Source organism: Haemaphysalis longicornis, unplaced genomic scaffold (assembly GCF_048455015.1).
Source record: "Haemaphysalis longicornis isolate Haplotype H1 unplaced genomic scaffold, Haemaphysalis longicornis Haplotype H1 scaffold_1, whole genome shotgun sequence".
NCBI lineage: Eukaryota > Metazoa > Arthropoda > Arachnida > Ixodida > Ixodidae > Haemaphysalis > Haemaphysalis longicornis.
Window position 1 is genome coordinate 315,064,317 of NW_027526203.1, and position 22,720 is coordinate 315,087,036.

Consider the following 22,720-nt stretch of genomic DNA (forward strand, 5'->3'; position numbering starts at 1 on the left):
AACAGCATTAATTAAATCATGCACATGATCAGGCGAGTTGCCACCAAGAAGCGAGGCCTAAAGGAATCTGGTAGCTTTCAATTAATTGAAGCTTTTGTCCTCTCGAGAGTCATTTACGTCAACCCCCTGTCTTCTTCTCGACGAGGAAGACATAGAGATGCTTTATATAATGATTAGAAAGGCGGTTGAGCAGGCCATTGGTCTCCTCATGAGTGCGTCCACACAGAGGCTGCTTAGCACGGGGCTCCACAACACGGTGGAAGAGCTGATACAAGGCCATCTTTCTAACCAGAAAGTCCGACTCAGAACTGCGGTGGGTAACCGCATGCTTCACCAGATTGGCTGGGCAGCCCAGAATGTCACTCCGCTTGACGTACTCCCCGACTCTTGGTGACTAAAACTAAAGATGCTCCCTTTGCTTATAAATATAAACCCCCCCACATGACGAGGGTCACCGAAAAGCACGCGCTCAAGCGCTAAACACCACCCTCGGTGGGGCTCATGCAGTTATCTACAGAGACTTCTCCAAACATCGAGGGCACAACACGATCGTGGCTACCTCCAGAACCAGCCTCCTTGCGTGTACCTCGCTAAGGACCCAACAAATGACGGCAGCAGAAGAGGCAGCCATCACCTTGGCTCTCACTCAACCAGGGGTTCGGAGGGTAGTTTGATTGATTGATTGATTGTAGGTTTTAACGCGCCGACGCAACGCAGGCGATGAGGCGCGCCGTAGTGGAGGGCTCCGGATTAATTTTGACCACCTGGGGATCTTTAACGTGCGCCGAAATCTCGTACACACGAGCGTTTTTGCTTTTCGCCTCCATCAGAAAAGCGGCCGCCGCGGCCGGGAATCGAACCCGCGATTTCGTGCTCAGCAGCGCAACGCCTTAGCCACTGAGCCACCGCGGCGGGTTTCGGAGGTTAGTCACCGATTCCCAGCAATCCTACTGGAATTACCAGTCGGGTTGGGTGTCCTGACCTGCACTGTGCGTGCTAAAAAACCACTCCCCAAACGGTTCCATTCAGCTCATCTGGACACCCCCTCACGCTTAAACGGAGGGCAACAAATACGCCCACCCAACAAGCCTGCGCTTTTACCTCCCGTGCTATGGAGCTGCACCAGGACAGTCACCCGCTTGTCACGTCCAGGGAGATAATCCAGCATTATCGCCTTCTGAGACAGACCGTACCTTCTCCTTACCCTGACCTTTCCAGAGAACAACAAACTACCCTACGGCTCATATAATCCGGGCTCCTTCCCACAGCCTACGCGTATTCACTTAATGCACCCGAAACGCTACGACGCTGAAGGTAAATTTTGCTCAGAAGTAGGAACACCCCGCCCCGTAATCGGGGTGTGCGACTTTAGCCCTGAGCACCCTCCTCTCTTTCCGTCAACTACCCAACAAGAGCAATGGGAGATGCTACTCTCCAGGCACTCTCTACCTACCCAACTTCAGCGGGTGTACAGAACACAGGCCGCGCGGACTGCATATGGGCCCCACAGAAGAAGGAATCACTCCCAAGGGCTGCACTCTGTACCGTTCAGAAATCTGAACAGCAGTATTTCTTCCTCCTCCTTCTCAGCCGCAAGTCTCGTCGCCTCCGTCCGCGGCGCAGAGACGGAGAAGTCAGATCGTCTAACACCGGGTTGGAGCTTACTTTGATTTTATAAAAAAAAGTTTCCACTCTTGTGCTACACCAATACAACTCAACCAAACACCGTTCATGCATCATGCATTGAGTTAACCTTACCGAGAATATCTCTTTGAAGTAATAAATGGTGTGGTTAAGTGCACTTCTCTCTGGTTTTACTATTTGTAGAGTGATGTGAGTGATTTTAAGTGACGTCGCATGAGTAATCGTTATGGGTGCCGTTTACAGCTTTGCTTTCCAACCACATTCACGGGGTGGATTGGCGGGATTTTTTTCATATCTCGCGGGGTTTCTTTATCAGTCAGAATAAATGAGCACGCAATTAGTTCGTCGCTGAAAATACCGCAGTAAGATTCTTCTCGCGGGTACCTACAAGTGTCTCATCGACACTTCAATGATAAGTGAAGTACTTCTCGAGTTAGACACTTAATTAAAATTGCTTAATTAAATCTCATTAACGAAAACAATTACTTGCCGCTACTCCACTGTACTGGAAACATACGATAGGTTTCGTTCGAGTAACGCCATTGCTCTGTTTTAAAACCTTGGTGCATGATAGCTGCGACACCCTAAACCCCGTATAAGATATAATAAGATATATATATATATATATATATATATATATATATATATATATATATATATATATATATATATATATATATATATATATATATATATATATATATATATATATAAATAAGACAGAAATAAGAATTGGCAGTAAGGAAAACCTCGGAAAGCAAAGGGGAGGATGTAGTTGGTCAAGCTAAAGAATTTGGAAAATAAGAAAGTGGAGAAAAAATGCCCGCCAGGTGGGATCCGAACCCACGACCTCCAGAATACCGGTCTGGTGCGATAACCACTACGCTACCGGCGGGGCTACTTTAGCCTCCACTTTCTGGGGTATTTATGTTCAGGTGTTTTTTTTGTTTCCTGCGCTTGGGGGTGGTAGCCAGCGCCACTCGGACTACTCGGGGTGAAGGGGACCTTCTTTTTAACCCCCGGGCCGTGACTCGAGCGTCTACGACATGTCGAGAGTGGTCGACCAGCGTTGAACCCTCTTAAGCTCCCTATGGCACCAAGACTGCCAGAACAGAGGCCCTCGCTATGCATGTAGCGAATATATATATATATATATATATATATATATATATATATATATATATATATATATATATATATATATATATATATACCTAGAAAAGGGAAAGCATGGCAAGGGGCTCCAGAAGGTTAGATGGGCAGATGAGATCAAGAAGTTGGCGGGGATTAATTGGTCGCAGTTAGCACATGAGCGGGATAATTGCAGATCTATGGGAGAGGCCTTTGCCCTGCAGTGCGCGTAAATGGGCTGATTATATATATATATATATATATATATATATATATATATATATATATATATATATCAGTCTGTCGAACCGAGAAAAATACCGGTTCGGTTACGGTTGGGGTTCAGGCGAAATCATTTCGTTCCGCTTCAGTTCCGGTTCGACAAAACCGCGAACCGAACCGGTTCGCGAACCGGTTCGGGAGCTTGAAGCAGTTCGCGAACCGGATCGATGAGTTGAATTATCACAGAAATTAGAAAAAAACATTAGTTTAAAACGACAGTCAAATCAAAATACAAACAAAAATTCAAAATGCTGCTGTTCCGCAAGGGCAGTGGCGCAATTGCAAAGCAAACTTTAAACAATTACGAGACAATAGAAAAAACAGATGAAGTGGCGACGATTTGCCACCTAATTTACCGCCCAGATTTTATGTTGTCCTAGTGACTATTCATGAAGCCACCGCCAAGAGATATGACGGGGGATATATTTTCTGCCCTTTCCTTTTTTGTTGAAATTGCAATCGTCGCTATGGAATAGCCCATCACGCTAACCTTGAAACCTTAAATTTAGGCATGCGTACTGGCGCGTTCAAATACAAGCGCTTAATACGAATGGCACCCATTTTTATATTTGTAACAAAACAGAAAAATCTACAACAGGCACGTAAAATTTGACGCGCGAAGCATGAAATGGGACTTGTTTGGGTAGACGCTCTTTAATTCGTCCACATCAGTACTCCCCTCCGGAACGAGTAGCAAAAGTAATGTAGCGAGTTAAGCAGTCAGTACAAGTGCACCTTCGAAAAAAAAACAGATCTTAAAGAGACATAACTGCAGAACAAGCAGAAAAGATGATCGCTGGGCGAATGGGGCACTGTGAGGTACCAGCCTCCCTTTCTGCACGTGCCACTTTCTATATTACTGTTTCTGCTTCCAAGCCAAGGTCGAGGGCTGCAGTTTCTTGCCAAGGGATTAAGTGCGCACCTTAACAATTTCCCCTGACATATCTGTTGTTATTTGTATCTGTAAAAAACGCAACTTGTCCACTGTACTGTCCTCAAAAACTGACCACGGAACTCACTTCCGTCGCATTGATGACATGTTTGGTTGTGAAAGGCAGGACAAAGAAACGTATAGATCAATATCCAAATTTTGGTGCTTTCTTTTACTTATTTTGTGTTACTTACTTTTTGCGTAATATTTTAAAACAACGCGATTCGCCTTTTCTTTTCTGTCGTTTTCCGTGTAAACACATTAAAAAAAAACTGGCATATTTGATGCCCCGTGCTATATCTCTGCTCCGAGGCGCAGCTTATGTTGCAGGCCAGCAGACTTACTTTAAACAGCTGGTGATATTAAACGTGGATCAAAATCTCGATACACGGACGTTCTCGATTTCCATCTACTTCAGCAAAACGGTCGTGGGGAAGGGAGATCGAAGCCACTTGTGGCCAGCAGCAAACGGCTCAGCCACTGAGCAGCTCCTGCGGTCACACTTCTCAAGTATTAACAATTTGCAGGAGTCGGATCTTTTAAACAAATTGTGAAATGCAAAAAATTTGCACACATCGGGTGTGGGCTTTCGCTGTTGTGCAGTGGCGCACTCCTGCAGCCTGATTGCTTCAATAAAGTCGAAGCTAGGGAAGGGCAAAGTCAGTCGTTTTGTATCCCCTGCAAGCTGCCGAGAGCGGCATTTCCTTTGGTCAGCTTGCACTACGCTCACGCTTCCAGCAGCAACAGACCATTGCTACATTGGTGCTCATTCATGTACTCTGCTGTTACATAGAGCGTGATAGTGTTCAATTGTCTGCAGGGGAAAGTGCGCGAGCGGGTACGAAGTTGATGGTACGTGAAAGAAAAAAAGGCCTGAATTGCATTGACTGCAATATCAACAACGGAGGGTCGAACCGTTTCGGCATGAATCGGTAACCGTTATTTCTTTTTTCGGTTCAGTTCCGGGTTTCGGTTCGGTTTGGTTCCGGTTCGACATATACTCGTTGAAATAATACAGAAATAAGCGTTGGCAGTCAAGAAAACCTCGGAAAGCAAAGGGCAGGTTGTGGTAGGTCATAGAAACAGATAAAGATTTGGAAAGAAAGAAAAAAAGCGGAGCGAAAATGCCCGCCAGGTTGGATCCGAACCCACGACCTCCAGAATACCGGTCTGGTGCGATAACCACTATGCTACCGGCGGGGCGATTCCCCCCCGCTTTCTGGGGTATTTATGTCAATGTATTTTTTTCCTGTGCTTGGGGGTGGTAACCAGCGCCACCCTGACTTCTCGGGGTGAAGGGGACCTTCTTTTTAATCCCCGCGCCGTGACTCGAGTGTCTACGACATGTCGAGAGTGGTCAACCAGCGTTGAACCCTCTTAAGCTTAAGGACGGCAAATCGGGTGTGTATATGTAAGGGGGGAGGGGGAGGGGAGGGGGGCTTTGCGGGGAGAAAGAAAAGATTAAGCGAATTGACGATAACATCCGACAATAATTTAAAATAACCTGGCTAAATGTGAAGACGGCGTACAATGCTAACTTGAAGCGTTCAAGCCTGTTCTTGTCTTCCGTATAAACCCATTTTAGGGCGAAACTGGCGTGTCGGCCCTCAGATAGGAAGTGACAGGTGGAGGGGTGTGGGTTCTGGGGACGTGCTGGGGGCCGCATAATACTGCCCCGCGAGCCGTAGCTTACCGACCCCTGCCCTAATGAAACCTGGAATGACTACGCTTTTTCCTAGCAGACAAAGCATGTGGCTGTCCTCTCCGCTTCTGTGTTATGGGGTGGCTGGAATGGCTTAGGAGCGAGGGTCTCATGTTACAAATGCGAAGTCATCAAACAGCCCCCATTGAGAGTGACTAGGGAGCGTTACATGGCGTTTAATTCGCCGTAATTAAACTAAAGGAAATGACCACACTACTGGGAAATGCCTGAGCATGCACGGAGCCACGTGGTAAACGGAGAGTGCGGCAGCGACACACCCTCAGCATGCTACCCGCTGGCCTCATCCACAGGCCGAGCAGGATGGAAAGTTGGGCGAGTTGGTAGGTCGACATGATGTAAAAACAGCGCGGTAGGACGAAATACACGAGGAAAGGAGCCAGACAGGACGAGCGCTCTCCTGTCTGGTTCCTTTCCTTGTGTATTTCGTCCTACCGCGCTGTTTTTACATCATGTCAACGGGCCGAACAGAAAACAGCGAGCCAGGTCGCACTGCTGCGCGCGGTAGTAGAATTCTCAACAATACTTACATGCAGCCTACCTCAATGTCACTAGTACTTGGGTGTCTACAGCTAACATGAGAACGTAGGAATAAAATATATTCCGCACCAATTTATTTGCAAAATTCGGAAACCTTATTACTCGGAGCGCGAAACGCAAGAAGCACTCGGAGGGGATCAAATGGACATTAATGCGACCGTAGCAAAAACTTGTAAAGAGTGCTCCGGCGTCTTCTGATATTTTTTTTTATTTTATTGAAACTGCCAGAGTTACGCCGTTATACCTTCTGAGATCAAAGGATACTTGCCCGTCCTGCAAGAAAGGTTTTGTCGGACGGCAACAATTCCTGCGATGCCATGGTCCTTGCGGAAGCCGTTTTAATTGCAAGTGTATCAACGTGGAAGGCAAGGGCTATGAATTCTTCATGACCAAGGGTGTGAGTACGTTCAAGTGTCATTCCTGTTCGAGGCGGAATGGAGCGGATGATATGCAACTTGCCGGCGGGTAGTCACTGCCAGCTGGCACCAACAGTCGTTCCGATCCGCGCGGGACCGCTGAGTTGCGTGAATTGGTTACGACGTTGCTCACGAAGATAGAAGAGTTGTTGTCTGCCGTGCGTCAGCTAAAGAGTGAAAATGAAGGCTTTCGCATCCACCTGGTAAAAAACACCGCACTACAGCGCAAACATCTTGTTCCACCGGTCACTGGATCGACTGAATAGTTTCCTTGCGCACACGCCAGCCACGGAGCAGTTTGTGATGCGCCAGTGCCTTTGAATCATACGGAAACCACCCACCTTTTGGGTGGCCAGTGTTCATCGTCAGCAGACGGTTATGGGAGCTACGAATGCTCACCTTTCATTTTCCCGAATACTGCAGAAGTCAGCTGACATGAAGGGACCTACCGGCGGGTCCAAACCACGACTTGTGAAAGCCAGTGTGGGTAAAGAGTCAAGCAAGCTTGACTCTGTACCCTGCCTTCCGAAACTTCCGAAAGAGCGAGCCCTTTTAAAGACGATAGTCTTTATTGGGCTACTTAAACACAGAAATTTTGGTCTGTCTGTCTGTGTGTCTGTCTGTCTGTCTGTGACTCGATTCAGCCACATGGCCAAAGTGAAACTGAATCTGCGCAATAGCCTTATATACCCACAGCCAAACCTAAACACCTAAGTCCTGTGGCAGTCTTCATAGTTGTCGAAATTGTTGAACAAGAACAAAACATTACAAAAATGTGAGGCAGAAAATCAAATCATAAGAAATATTTGCAGTGTGCCTTTATTAAAAAAATTATGGATGCTTGTTTTTTGCGATATCAAATGAAATACTACATCAACTGCACAATATCGTTGCCTGCTGTTGCCCGCGCCACTATAGCTCCCGGCGGAATTTTGAGAAATCGAACGGCACCAGCAACGAAACGTTCAACTAGATAGGTTCCACGTTTCGCTTGGAATGCACGTGGAGCAGGGAAACATGGTTCTATAAACATTGTAGCAGGGTGCCTCGAATCACGCACGTCTCCGCCATACGGCACCGAGGCACCCGGCCTGGAGCAGAAGAACGCGGTAAATTTTAACTGACTTGAACAAACCTCTAGCGTGCTACCTTGGGAAGAACGATACGGGAGAGGAATGGCATGAGAGGTCAGCGGGGAAGAGAAGGGAGGCGTTTACATGGCAGGGGCGCCAGTCGACTATTGTACGAGAGCTTCGCCGCTGCGATATTCCACAATAAAACACAATAAAAACAACACAGTCTACTCTCGCTACCAGACCACTGCTCGGTCGTGATCTCTGCGCTCTCAAGCGTACTTTTTTTTTTCTTTTTTTTGTCTCTCGCGTGATGGCGGCTTTGTTGTAGCGTGCGGTCGTCGTTTTTCAGCAGCGGCCGGTTGACCAACGGATCGCCAGCGATGCGACATGGTGAGTGTGGTGAATACATACGACCAGTCTGTTACGGTTCAATGCTTTTAATACCTCTACGCTTCCTTCTTTGCTGTCCCGCCCCGAGACTGTTGTCGCGAGGTTTCACACTCGATCCGCGAGGACAAATTAAACGAACGATCCTTGGACTTAATACGAGGAAGCGTCTACAGACTATGCACAATCGAAGAGCCCCAATAATATTCCATGTCCTGCTTCTTCCGCACAGTGCATCACATTCGTTGTGGTGTTGCAATGCATTCAGAGGCTGTTAAATATTACTGTTTATGCCTCTGCCAAATATAAACACGTGACAAATTTGTTGTCAAGGTGCGTGCGTATGATCAGCGTGCCAAGCAGGTCCAATAATCACACCAGCAAACGAAGAAAACCAATTATTTATTTATGCATCAAAACATAGAACCTGCGAATTGTTCAGGAATTTTTGCAGTATTAAATAGCGGCAACCCTGTTGCATGTTCTCCATATAAACATCTCATTATGATACAAGCACGTGATATTTTTCGAAAGTAATGGTGGAAGCGAGCGCCTGAATGAAAAATGTGCCGGCAATTTTTTCCTCCCTAAATCCTCCAGAGAGAAAAAAAAACATCAGTAAAATAATGGCTGTGCCTTCCTAAAATATCGTTTTTCTGTTCACTATTTATCTACCTGACAATTAATATGTTCTTACACATATAATTCAGTTCCTCCTCCGTCGGTTATCTTTGGGAAAATGCAGCAAGTATAAAGCGAGCGACACGTTGAACAAGATCCCCAGCGCGCCCCAGAACTATCGCCCCGTCCGGCCTAAGATGTGAGCGAAACGGCTCTTGAAACCCAACAGGCAAGCCGACAGACACACGTCATAGAAGTGGGTGCAGCGTTCGCGACTCCAGAGCAGTGACGTAAGGCGAAATGTCCGCCGGCGCGCACCACATAGCGGATGAGTGGCTGAGCTAAGCGTCCCTACCCTTCCGTGTCAGGCAATGTTTATACAGGCGGCGTTGGGTGGTACTTACTACAAATTGATAAATCTGGCCGAGCTGAAGTGTGAGTACCGTTGGCCTTTAAGGCCTTTAATGAGTAACCCTGACCATTCCTTGATTTTTACAGGTGCCATTCTGTCACGGGGCATGGTGGACGAAAATTCCCATGGCTGACCATTGATGACAATGACGAGGGAGAAGCTGTGTGGGGGCGAAGCCAGCACTGACTCTCTCATGGCCATTTTGTAAATGTTGTAAATAGATCGCTCATAACCTTCAACCATGGTTCGTCTTATCTGCTGTGCCACAACATTACAGTTCTTTGCTAAGTTTCACAGTTGCTACAAATCCTGTTGTAGAGAAAACCTTTTATTCGCCTTAAAGGGGCCATTAGGACAAAATACCAGTTTCACTCACAACATTGGGTGTCTTATAGTGCCCCTACTGCTTGCCAAGCAGCGAATGATGCCTTATTCATTAAGAGATTACACAATTTAAGCCAAAGTTTCAATCCTCCCGCTAAATAGTGTCTTGTGATGTCAGCGATGATATATCCAGGGCAGGTATTTGAAATGAATGTTGAGCACGTTAACTAGGGCTGCAGCGGATAGGGAAACCTTGCCTTGCATCCAACAAGGATGCAACATCTTGCGGTGACAGGCCTCCACGTAGGCGACGCAACTGCATACACTTCATGGATACATGGGCCTCATCATCATTCCCTCTTGGACTTCATCTGCGAAGTGAACATTTTCATGTTCAATTAACTTTGGTCATCAACTCCTACTCCCTCATCTATGCCCTGTGGCAAAATAAATGCCTTATAATTTCATTGCTTCGTTTACCGCCCATCCTCTAGATGGCGCATGAATAGCACTCAGGCCCACTGTCCATACTCACTTTGTTTTTGAGCGTATTTGCACCTCACTTGTATTTCTGGCTTGTCTTTGTTACAGCATGTAGTAATCGTTTCGTGAAATATAGGGTATGCTCAAGAAATAGGGTCATCTAAGACGATGTCGTTTACGCCAATCGGCCAGTGTTGTGAGAAAACTCCAAAGCGCCATACTGCTGAGCAGCTCTAACAAGCATAGTGTGCACAGTACAACAGTGCACACTGGTACTTTTGTTTAGTTTACATAAGTTTTTGAAGTTCCACTGTTCACCCGATTCTTACTATTATAAAATGAAAAAAAAAACCTTGTTTTTCAAGCTCATAAGCCCTGCCTAACAACTTGCGTTTGCTTTTGCTGGCCTCAGCCAGTTGCACTGCGTCCCATAATGCGTGCTAGTGTCATACTGAGGCAGTCATTCCAATGAACCAAACATTCATTTTTTCTTCATGAAAAAATGAAGAGTAAGCCCCTTTGAGTAACAGGGATTTACTTTTTTTGTGGCATTTACAGTGAAACCTCATAAGAACTGAAAAGGTAGCTTTGTTATAGGTAGTCTACTAATAGTAACGTGATGAAAACAAACAACTAAACAAACAACTTGCAACTCCTATTGTATCCCTTACTCCATTATGGCTCATTTTGTCGCCTCGCATGACCTTGTCACACTTGCTGAGGAAGTGACTCGGCAACACCAAAATGGTCAGAAATGGAAAGACATTTATTCTGCACTTCAGCCAGACAAATGATGACTAGCCGGGGATCACGGCATGTGTAACTTTGCCTATGTAATTTGCTTGTGTACAACTGCTCATCCGTTATACTGCTCCTTGCGCGTCGTTTTAAAGTGTAACCGGACAATGGTGGCGGTGGTCAATCCCACGGGATATGTCCCAGGGGAAGACAAAGATGTGGCACGACATGGCCTGGATTAGAACATGGCCAACAGTGCTGGACTAGGTGTGCACAGCGTGACCTGCTGATGATCGGACCTTGGGGGAACGGGACTTCTAGTAAAGGTGTGGTTTTCCAGGGACTCCGTGTCTTTCTTGGGAACCACGGTCGGGTGAAAGGACCCTGGTACTAGAAAATAATGACCTGCAATTACCTCTATGTGATGAATTTTGATCGGCCCATAAATCTCAAAGAAAAGTTTTCTGGTAGCACAGGTAACCATTCAACAGAAGTATTTCGTTATTAAAGTGTACAAATTTATTGCTCCATTTTTCTGCACATCCAAAGATGGCCCAGTGTGTCGCAGTCACCGTGGCCATGGTCAGCTGCAAAAGAAGCAAAGTTTCACTTCAGATGATGGTCAGCTGAACTCTGAATTACATGCAGTAGCTACAGGGCCGTACCCAGAGGGGGGGGGGGGGTTTGAACCCCTCCTGAAACCTTTTACAGGCAGCATGTAAGCAATACTTACTGTTGCCTTCGGGAAAACTACCCCCTTCCCAAAATCCATACCCCCCCCCCCCCAAAAAAAAAATCTGGCTATGGTCCTGAGTAGCTATAATGGGAAGCACAAATTGGGTGCCACATGAAGACAGCACCAAAGAATGGTTGATAAACCGGAAGGATAAGCAGTCTAATTTCGGGTTTAACACACCAAATAACACTTTCACCTGCCTGCCTAACTGATTTGCATGACTTGCACACACACACGCACTACTTCTCAAGCAGCTCTTAGGTAGACAACAGGGGCCTTAGCAGTTGGCCAACAATAACTGAGCAGAAGGCTGTACAAGATGTTCTCCAAGCTGCGGGTGGGTCTGGTGGCCAGCACACAGCATTTGATCACACGTACTAAAGGGAGCACTAGTACCAGAGGCCTTCATACCAAAAAACTGAACCCTGAAATTTCCGTTATGACCAGCAGCATGTTTAATTTATTTGCATGAACGGAAAACAATTTAAACTTATTTACCTTTTTACATTATTTTTTCTTCACCTGGTACAATGCTTGAATAATTGTTTGTGGGGTTTGTGCCAAAGCTACACCTTCGCTAAAGGCACACTGTAGTGGAGGGCTCGGGATTAATTTTGACCACCTGGGCATCTTTAGCATGCACCGAATCTCGACCACACGGGCGTTTTTGCTTTCCGCCTCCATCAGAAAAGCAGCCGCCATGGCCGGGAATCGAACCTGCGTCCTTGGTCTCAGCAGCACAACACTATAGCCACTGCAGTGGGTCCCACGTACATTGCAATGATGCCTGAATGGTTTACCCAATCTCAGCTCCACCCGCTGCAGTCGATCGAGCGATCGGCACAGTAGGGAGGTAGTTTTTATGCCGATTCGCAAACTTCAACAATGAAAAAATAAAAAGTAGAAGCAGCAAATACTCAAGACTGCATAAGACAGGTGTATTGGCGTGCATCACTTGCACCATCAGGCAGAGAAATTGAACTGAAATTCAATTTTGCAATGGCGCATGGGTTGATGGGTGTCTGAGCGTGCAGAATTAATCACACGTGATTACCCCTTTATTTGTTCTTTTTCTTTCTGCACAGTTTTATTTGTCCTTAGGTTGTTTTTAAAAAAGAGTGTCTGTATAATAAACTGCAGTTGTAGTAGCGCACTTGTGTTGTCCTTTCACAGTCCCTGTCCATTTTATTGCCCTCCACTGTTCGAGCAATGGAATATCAACTAGGCCAACCCGTCACGTTACTAAATCATGCAGGGTTCCCAGTTTTGGTGAGACTGTCCTTGTACTTTCAAAAATGTTGCGGGTACCTTAAAGTCACTTGTCAAAAATGATAGCTAACTTAGTTTTCCTTTCCCTCTTTGTCACTCCTTTATCCCTAGCTCCTTAACCACCGGTGATATAGTATGTACAGAGAGCAACACACTTATCTATAACACAACTGTCATACTTCTAGCCTCATCCTTCCTCGCCCGAAAAGGATATAAAGAAAACTACTATGGTATGGCGTTCTTAAATCTTACCCACCACTTTTGGCCTTACAGTTTTTGTAAAAGCTTGTTTCCGCCGTTTTCAGAAGTAGTTCAATGAAGATGAACTCGCTGTTATAGACAAGTGTGTGGCACGTGCACTGTACTCTGTTTTATTGTGTGCTGGTGGGTATAGCAACGCCCCAACATTATTTCCGAGTAAGAGCCAAAGGGGTTGCGAAGTCTTTCATCGCGTGAAAATCCGTAGGCTTGACTTTAGCCGTACGAGTGCATACTAGACTAATGCCGCGACAATATGCCCTGCGAGAGACTGAAAAAAGCTGCGAAAGTGAGACGAAACAGCGTCGCGAACAATGTACAAAGCAACGTTTGTACCTTTCAGTTAAGGAACACAGATTGCGAGAATGTGGTTTTAACGTGATGGATGGCGATCGCTATAGCTCATCAATTTTCTTGGTGCAAACATTTTGCTGTAATTAAATGCCAAGGCAGCCAGTTGTCTCATCCGCGTCGCTGGCTTCCTACCTACCTAATGTGTGCTGCGTTTTCATTCGTTTGCATTCAGGTTGAGCAACCAGCTTGTCTGCGAAACACCAAAGACTGGCACTATTAACAGCTAATGCCAACGGATTCCAACAGTCATTAGATGCTGCGGTAAATTTACAATGATCGTCCGTTTAATTTGCCCTCGCGGATCGAGTGTGAAACCTCGCGACAACAGTTTAGGGAGGGACAGCAAAGAAGGAAGCGTAGAGGTATTAAAAGCATTGAATCGTAACAAACTGGTCGTATGTACTCACCACACTCACCATGTCGCATCGCTGGCGATCCGTTGTTAACCCGCCGCTGCTGAAAAGCGACGACCGCACATACGCTACAACAAATCCGCCATCGCGGGAAAGACAAAAAATAAAAAGAAAGAAAAAAAATACGCTTGAGGGCGCAGAGATCACCACTGAGCAGTGGTCTGGTAGCGAGAGTAGAGTACGTTGTTTTTATTGTGTTTTATTGTGGAATGTCGCAGCGGCGAAGCTCTCGTGACTATTGTCTTCCGTCGGCATTTGCAATGAAAGGAGCAGATACGCGGCCATTTTTTTTTATATCAGAGTTAGACCCTTCGACAACGTTAACAGATATCACTGGCGCTCTCCGTGCATCGCTTCCAGAGGTCTCGGTAACCGCCATAATATGTCTAAGGGTGGAGGGAGAGACGTGTGAGGGGGAGGTAGTTCTAGCCGCTGTAGGCGGTAGTGTGTGGTAAGGTCATTAAAGGTAAGCAAGGGTTCGCGGGAGTTTCGTGCGCCGAGCTGCGAGACGTCTACTTCTGGGGCCATTCCCTCCCCACCAGACACGTCCTCCACCACATCTATCCCGCATTATATCCCCACCCAAACTTCCAGGCATGAGGCGCTCGAGATACCACGCCACACGCCATTTGGGATTCGGAAATGCCCCTGTTTACCCCCGCTCCGCTTACCCAACCCTCCCACTACCTGGCTGGAGGTGACCGGGAGCTCCTCACCCGAGCTGCAGCTCCTGACCTCCACTAGGGCTCAAGATTACCTGGCGCGCCTGTCCCACCTAAGGGACGCTCGCTAGGACTGAGCCTCTCCAGAAATAAAAGTTTTCTCTCTCTCTCTCTCCCTGTCTCTCTCTCGCTCTCGGTAACCACACGAAACTGCGTTCGAAGTATGGTACATACTCTTCCTTTCTTCCTTTCACACTTCTGTGAAAGACGGACATTTCAGCTTGTTGCATCTTTCGGCCATTTTTTCGGCCATATTAAGCTGCATTCTAATGGAAAAGCTAATAACTTAGTCGATAAATGATCTTCCTGAATGAGCATGCATGATCACAATCCTTCGTTATCAGAATGTCAAAGGAATGACAACAAAGTCCTGCCATTTTTTTTTTGAAAATGTGTTATCGAATGAATACGACGGGATTTGTATTACGGAGACGTGGTTAAAACATAACTTCAATTCAGCAGAATATTTTCCTCCAGAATGCGAAGTGTTTAGAGTCAATAGTAATTGAGATCATGTTTCTGCTAAATATGGAGGCGGCCGGTGCTCTCATTGCCGTAAAGAAGGTGCTGAACGTTGTTCGTTGCAGGGACTTAAAAATCTACACCGAGAGTGTATGGGTTGAGATGCGCACAACATGCGCACAATTATCTGAAGCTTCATATGAATCTTTAAATGAAGCTTTTATATGAAGCCCCAAAATATGACTCCTGCGCATTTCGCGAGCAACTCGGTGATCTTGGAAATGTTCGGATTCATTAAAACTGTCGCATGATTGTAGTTTAGTTTCCCAGGGATACAGTTAAATTATCTTGTAGGCACATTACATAGTTCAGATTCAAAAGAGGGTGCCATACACGAGTTTGTTTATTTACCAAACCTCACTCAACACAATTTCATTGTAAATCCAGCAGGTAATACACTTGAACTCGTATAATCACACTTTGCGTTCAGCAAGTGTCTGATCCCTGCGGAACCACTTGTTACTCCAGATGTATGACATGCCCCATTAGCTATATCGTATGCATTTTATAGCACTCGAAGCCAACATCCACGCAAGCGTGCCTAGCAAGTATTTTTGCCTGGCACACTTGTAGGGGACGACACCAGCGTGCGTCCCTGTGTGGTACTTGAGGTCGAACGTGTCGTTGAAGTACTTGCTTCAGAAGTCCTTGACGCACGGGTAGTCAATTATGGTGGCAGATCATGATTGACCGCCGGGCGACCACAGGAGCTTGGGTGAAGGACTCCGGGTTCTGAAGGCTGGTGCCCGTTGCGTCGAGACAACTCGGTTCTTCGTCGATGGTCGTGAAGGAACAGAAGCCGTCGTTTTCGTCTCCGTCGGGCGGAGACGAGAAGAAGACCGAGGCTGCTGCTTCGACGGTGCCGACGCTCTGCACGCGAAGCTCCGATCGAAGGTTGACGGTGCGTGGAGGCGGCTCTTGCTGGTCCGCGTGCGGCAGCCTGTACTTGAGGACTCCACAAGTTCCTGCAGCCCATCAAAGTCGTCAGGAACCTGCTTGATGCACTGCGACAGTAGTCGCGTAGTGACAGAAGTGCACAGGCAGTGCTTGAAGTGGCTGTGGCACTTGAGATGCTGTGAAAGGAGCTGATGCAACTCCATCGTTCTGCCACACTCCTGGTAGGTCGGTTTGTTGTCGGAGTGAGTACCGTCTGCGAGACGGGGCTCTCGCTGTTGCCGGGAGGGTGGCTCCTGCTGCGGCAACGGCGGTGGCGGTGGAGTGGGGCCACGGGAATCTTCTGCGGCCACCACTGCGGAGGGCTCAGCGGCCGCTAAGAGATCGCGCTCTGATTCCTGCTGGAGTCGTGCCCCTACAGCGACTGGCGGCTGCGGCGTCCGCTCTCGCTAATCAGCGGAATCTTTATGAAATAGCCTCCACTCACCAACTGGATGAGCAGGTCCTCAAAAAGGCCTAGCTAGCCACTGGCTAGCCACTGCCGCAACGGCAGAGGGGTTGCCCTCGGCGGATTTTTGTCGCCCAATATCTTGTCTGTAGCGGCCTCCTTAGCGGTGCTGGCGCGGAGTGGCAGCGGGAAGGTTGGCACCGGGGGGCGGTAGGGCTCGGGCGAAAACACTTTGGTGCGGGCGTCCAGTGGCAAGTCCGCGGGAGGAGGAATTGGGAGCTTGACCGGCGAGGATCGGGATATGGGCGAAAAAGTGCGATCAGCTTGGAACGCCTGACAGCCACTGTTTTTACTTCCTCATTAACAACACGAACCACGCGCTATCTACGCGTTGCCATCAGCCTCCTCCTCTTTCTTGTTGCGAATTAACGGGAAGCGTGGCGCATGCCCTACGGGGGGCTTAGCAAAAACAGTAATAACAACAGTAATAATAATAATAACAATTTTAAAATCTCCGTTGTAGTCTACGTTTCGAAATGAGTACCTTCGTTTTGTACCTAGTTTGCCGTTTTCTCTCCTAGATTCTGCTTCTCTTGAGGCTACTGCTGTCTCTTTGATTACCGTCGTTAAATCGTCATTTTGTTATATTTCCGCCATGCTCATTGTCCCCGGTGTACAGCGGTAATTCGTTCTGAAGTGTTATTTTAAACTCTTGCGTGTGTACTGGCTCTACTTTACTCCATGTTCGGTTCCGGTTTCCGTCTTTAGGTTTTGGTATCCGTACTCATCCTGCAGCATACCATCTATGGTCGCTGCTCCTAACCTTGCCTAGCTCCTAAACGTCTTCACAATACCTGGATTGTCAGTTAGAGTAATGCCAATTTCGTTTTTAGTTATACAGTGTCCGTTTTCTACTACTCCGCTTGTGGATGAATGTTACTCATTATACTAAAATTATTTGTCCACCCAAATCCAACCAGTAAATCTTATGGACTTTTGCGTCTGCCTATTCCAAAATTTCCGACTGCCCTTTCTCCAGACCGCTTCTACCCTTGTTTTAGTTGCAAATTTCAAGTTTATTTGGCACCACACACTTACATAAGAAACAGTTACGCGAGGGTGCAGGCAAAAAGCCTTTTTCCAGACTTGAGAAAGGCCTACACCCTTGCTATCCATTGCTAGAGCGAAAAACGGAGCGGTAGCTTGTTAAATCCTAAGTTAAACCATGAAAAAAAAAACATTACAACAATGAGAACGTTGACGCACCGCACGCTCTGTAACAGAAAGAAAGAAAAGGAGAGAAAAAAAACGAGGAAAAACGAAAAAAATACCACAAACATTTTGATGTATATAAAAAAACAAGTGAAGGTGATTCCTGATGAATTCCTGTATGTACGGATCATTTCGTTTTAGAACAGCACGATAACGTGACATAAGATTCGCTTGGTGCAGTTTGGGTACAGGTTTCGGTACAAGCTTATCAAAAATGGGCCCAGTGTGAGCGTGATAAGGCGAAGCTGAAATTAAGCCAATTGTATTTTTTTGTAGTCTATGAAGCGTTGTAAGGTTAATGTTAGTAGTACAGTGGACAGTGTACAGTACAGTAGTACAGTTAAGACGAACTCGGTTAAGATGAACATTATGGTTAAGACTTTTTTTTTCTATTGTAACGTCTACAATGCAAAAAAACCCTTAAGACCAATTTCTGATACACGAACAAATCTTTACAGTCCCTTCGAGTGCCTCTTAACGGTAATCTACAGTATTTCCCCATGCCAAAAATGAGAAGGTGAGAGTGGAGTAAAAGGGCGAGTTATAAATCAGGAAATTAATGTTTTTGGGTAGAAAACTTACACGAGATAGTATGCGGTCTGTCCTGGACAGTTTAGTAATTACTAGCGCAGTGTCATCATTCCAAAGCATATTTCCATGAAAAATAACCCCAAGGCTTTTGACTACTGGAACCAGCACCACGCAAGAAGCACCGAGAGTAAGGCGTACGACCAGTATAATTGCTTTGTTTTCTTTTTTTTGCCTAAATTGCACTGCCCTTGTCTTTGAAGCATTTATCGTTAATGAATTTATCGTACTGCAGTTGTTCAGCTGCGCAAGCGCACTGTTTGCTCTATGTATAAGTCATCTCAAGCCCGGTCTGAGAAAAAATCGTTAGTGTCGTCTGCGCATACAATGATTTTAGTGTTTTCTGGAATGTTTACAATGTCATTTATATATATTGTTACGATGGAAACGGAAGAAACGAAACTTGGAGAGAAGACGACGAAAACGAACTGGCCGGCCGCGAATGGTAAAGAGGAGGAAGACGTTGGTGCTGCGCGCTACTCGCTCTGTGCTCACCGCTCCCCGCCTACGAATTCCCTGCGCACTGGCCGCCCCATCTTTAATAAAGCCCATCTTATTCCCTACGACCGTGTCAATGGACCTCTCCCTGTATGTAAACACCGTGACGTCACGAAGTGCACGTGCGCGACGGGTGGCGCCTGCTGGCGGCCGCGAAGTGCGGTGGCGGTTGGCAGAACGCGCCTGCGCCGACGGCCCGGCCTGGCCGCGCGGCGCCAGAAAGGAACGATGTGCCGTTGGTTCGGGCCGTCACTGGCCGCCTACATTGCAGGTGGGGGTCTAGCTATCCTAGCTGTGGCCGTCGCACCTCCATGAAGCTTTCCGCATCTACAACCTCCGCAATACTTTCGTTTACCGTAAGGTCAACTGAAGGGCGACGCTTTCGGATAATTAGTGCGCGACAGAACAGCCTAAATGAGTCATTCTGAAGGTTGGTGCTGTTGTGACGCATTCCAAGGATATTTTTTAAGATTCTTTGGGTTCGGACACATACCAAGGAAAGCTCATCAATGTTGCTTTCGAGGTCCGCTTAAGCTAAGCGCGGTTCCTCAGGCAGCGTATACGCTCCCTGTTCTTGGTCCCTTTGTGTCGCCCGGAGACAGTGGCGTACACACGATTTCATGTCGAGGGGAAAAAAGAAAGGTAAAGCATGAAAGAATTAAAAAGTAAAATAAGCAGCAACGAAACAAAAATTTGAAGACCAAAAGCCAAAAATTATTCCAATAAAAATATCGCGATGATGTCATTCTCTACGTGGTTGACCGATTGTTTTGTTACTTTTTTTCCCAGTGAAATCGCGAAATGGTTCATCGTCATTGTGAGAGTAACATAGCTACCACATATGGTTAGTGCGTATAGCTTGCGACAGCGCATTGAACTAATTTTCATTATTTCATGATAGTTAAAGTTAGTGTCCTTGTACGCCCGCTGCATACGCCAGCGTCGGGAGGCCACAACAAAAGAATACATTCACTGAGTCTGTTCGCTTAGGGCAAACACATTTTTTTAGTTTTTTCGAGTCGCGTGAGCGGCCAATCTCGCGCCGAAGGCACAGGACTTGCCCAGCGCCTGTAGACGATAGTCTGCTGGACGCGCCACTGCTGCTGCTTCACGAAGATCCACGTCGAGGCTCCTCGCTCTTGTTACTCGCCTACCTATCTCTCTATCACCCCCTTTCTCCTCTCTAATCTTTATATCCCCCTTCTCCCTCTCCCCACCGCACTGGGTTGTATGCAGGTGAGCCCCCAGTTGGGCTCAATAATACCCCAGTGCACTTCCTTTTCCTTTTCACCCGAACCACCTAAGAAGAAGAACGATGCTACATGTGAGCACGGCAAGCATCTCTGTTTTGCCGAATTCTCAAGGCAGAATATAATTGATCAAGGTAAAAATTTATTGCACTTACAAGGAATGAATTTCGTTCGTCTAGAACAGATCCCCCCAAAAGACCAAAGTTGCCGTTGTCGATCTGGCGGCAAGCGGCTATCGCGGATCCGTCGTCTAAACATTTATTTCGCGTCGCCTAAGAAGGTTAGGCATTCATTGTGTTTTTAATACACTACTCTACCTCCTCAAAACATGACAATATTTCTCAGCAAGAAAATTTCCCTCTGCCCCCCACCCCCGGCACTATATATTTCGCTTGACCAAATTTCAGCTGGTGCTGCATGATAGCAGATGGTTGGTAAACAGCATCATTTCATGGCACGAATCAGCGCGGACTGCCAATGTAGACGGTATGACTGCGCTTTGGAGAACAGCAGAAGTTCGAGAATGGGAAATTTTGCTATGAGTAAGAGCATACCATGTCGCTGCTTTGGCTGCCAGCCTTTTCGGCACATTGCGCGCATCCACAATACACGCCGAATTTACCTCTTTGGTGACTGCGAAAAGTCTGATGCCGCTGATTCTGCTCGCAAGATTTGCGTAGCGGGAGAGCACAGCAGCCCACTGGCATCAGAAAAGCCAACACATAAACAAAAACTCCACTTTTGCGCGCGTCTAATGCAGCCTCACTGCATACGCTCCGCGCGCCGGTCCGAATGTTTTGCCAACCATCCTCCCGGCCACACCCAGCACGTGCGCTTTCCGTGACGTCACGGCCTCCGCGTGACGTACCCCGGGAGAGGTCCATTGGTGGAGGAACCGGGTATCGACACCCCCTGGAAACAACCGACGACTCTTGACGGAGCAGGCGGATTGCTGGGCTACCCTCCAGACAGACCGGCATGCCGAACACCCGAGCTACTGACGTCGCTGCACCAGGGTGAGCATCTGGCCCTACCCGAGGGAACCGCGCGAGTTTTTGGGGGCTCCGGATGAGGACGTAGAAGATTGGCTGAAACATTATGAAAAGGTCAGCAAGTACAACCACTGGGACCCGGCGTCATAGCTCGCCAACGTGCCCTTTTGTCTCGATAAAACCGCCCTTGTGTGGTTCGAAAACCACGAGGAAAAGTTGACTACGTGGGATAACTTTGTTACCGAGATTAAGAAGTCTTTCGGGGATTCAGGCGCCAAAAAGAAAAAGGCTGAGCAAACTCTCGCGCGACGAGCCCAGGTTCCTGGAGAAACCTGCACAACGTACATCGAGGAAGTGCTCCAGCTGTGCCGCTTGGTTAACCGTAGCATGTCCGATGAGGACCAGGTGGGTCGCCTGCTCAAAGGAATTGCTGAGGACGCGTACAACTTTTTAATAACGAAGGAAGACCTTGTGACTGCACAGGACGTGATTCGCCACTGCAGGGCGTTTGAGGCACTGAAGATGCGACGAATTGCTCCCAAGTTCGGTCGTCTAGCAAACGTCACCACCGTAGCGAGTGTGGACTTCAATTCGAACCCTTCCGAAGATATCGCGTCACTGGTTCGCAGAATTATCAGAGAAGAGCTTGGCCAGCAAAGTGTCTGCCGCGACTCGCCCTGACATCATTGTCCCGCTCCAGTACGCCCCGTCTACCATCAGTGTGCATTGCAAGAGTCACCAGAAGAGCCTCCGATGCCCTGGTGTGAGGACAGTTCGAGGTGTCGGCCAACCACTTTTCGGAATGAACGCTCTGGAGCCCGGGCTAATCGGTCCCCGTTTCGGAGGTTTGCATCGTCCAATAGTGACCCTCCGCGCCGACCTCCTGATGATCACACGACCCTACCAAGGATATGTTGCGCCCCGACCGCCTCCTGTTTGTTATAACTGCGACCTCCCCGGTCATATATCCCGATTTTGTCCCTATCGCCTACGGCAGCCTCAAGGACACTTCGCGAGACCACCTACGGCAATGCGCAACAACCCGCCTTACGACACGACTATACCGACTTCAAATTTCTACCGGTCCAGCCAGTCGAGCAACATGCGCCACGACTCGCCTGCGTCCGACCGCAGCTTCTCTCCTCCACGTACGCACCAAGCCCGATCACCCTCGCCGCGCGGAAGGCGAGGATCGCCGACGCTGGGAAACTAGCTTCTGCGACCCACGGGGGTGAGGTCGCAAGACGGTCGCTTTCACCAATTCCCCCACCTGTGATAATGTCAAAAACAAAGCGATCGTTAGTGTAAATGGTGTAGAAACGTTAGCTTTAGTGGACACTGGTGCCGCAGTTTCGGTTATGAGCCTTTCTTTCAAGAATCGTCTTGGACACAAAGTTATGTTTGCGTGTGATCGCAACGTTCATTTCCGCAGTGTCGGGGGCGAGCATCTACGCGCTATCGGCGTTTGTTCCGCGACAGTTACGCTTGGTGAAGAGGCATTCCGGACGGAGTTTATTGTGCTGGCGCAAGCTACCCATGATGTTATTTTGGGTATAGATTTCCTACGCGACAGCGGAGCTACGCTCGACTGTGGTACTGGCGAGATTTCTTTCCGGAGTGAAATTCTGCCCACACCAATTGACGATCCCAGCGAGACCAGCGCAGGTGTGCTTTCAGTTGCTGAAGACACCCTGTTACCAGCTACGGCAGCTTCGTTTATTCCGGTGAACTCTGCTCGTTTTCGTTCGAAAAGCTGCACTATTTTAATTGAAGGCGATGCGAACAACATGGTCAAGAAA

The 22,720-nt window shown here is 47.5% G+C and overlaps 1 protein-coding gene and 1 long non-coding RNA gene across 2 annotated transcripts in view; one reads left to right on the plus strand and one right to left on the minus strand.

Moving 5' to 3' along the window:
* Window positions 1-22,720, minus strand: part of LOC144150808 (ileal sodium/bile acid cotransporter-like) — a 288,230-nt gene that overhangs the window by 264,163 nt on the left and 1,347 nt on the right. The gene's annotated exons all lie outside the window — the stretch shown is intronic.
* On the plus strand, window positions 8,044-9,399 carry LOC144150853 (uncharacterized). The gene is made up of 2 exons (XR_013318584.1): window positions 8,044-8,130; window positions 9,247-9,399. It is a non-coding gene; the product is annotated as an uncharacterized LOC144150853 (long non-coding RNA).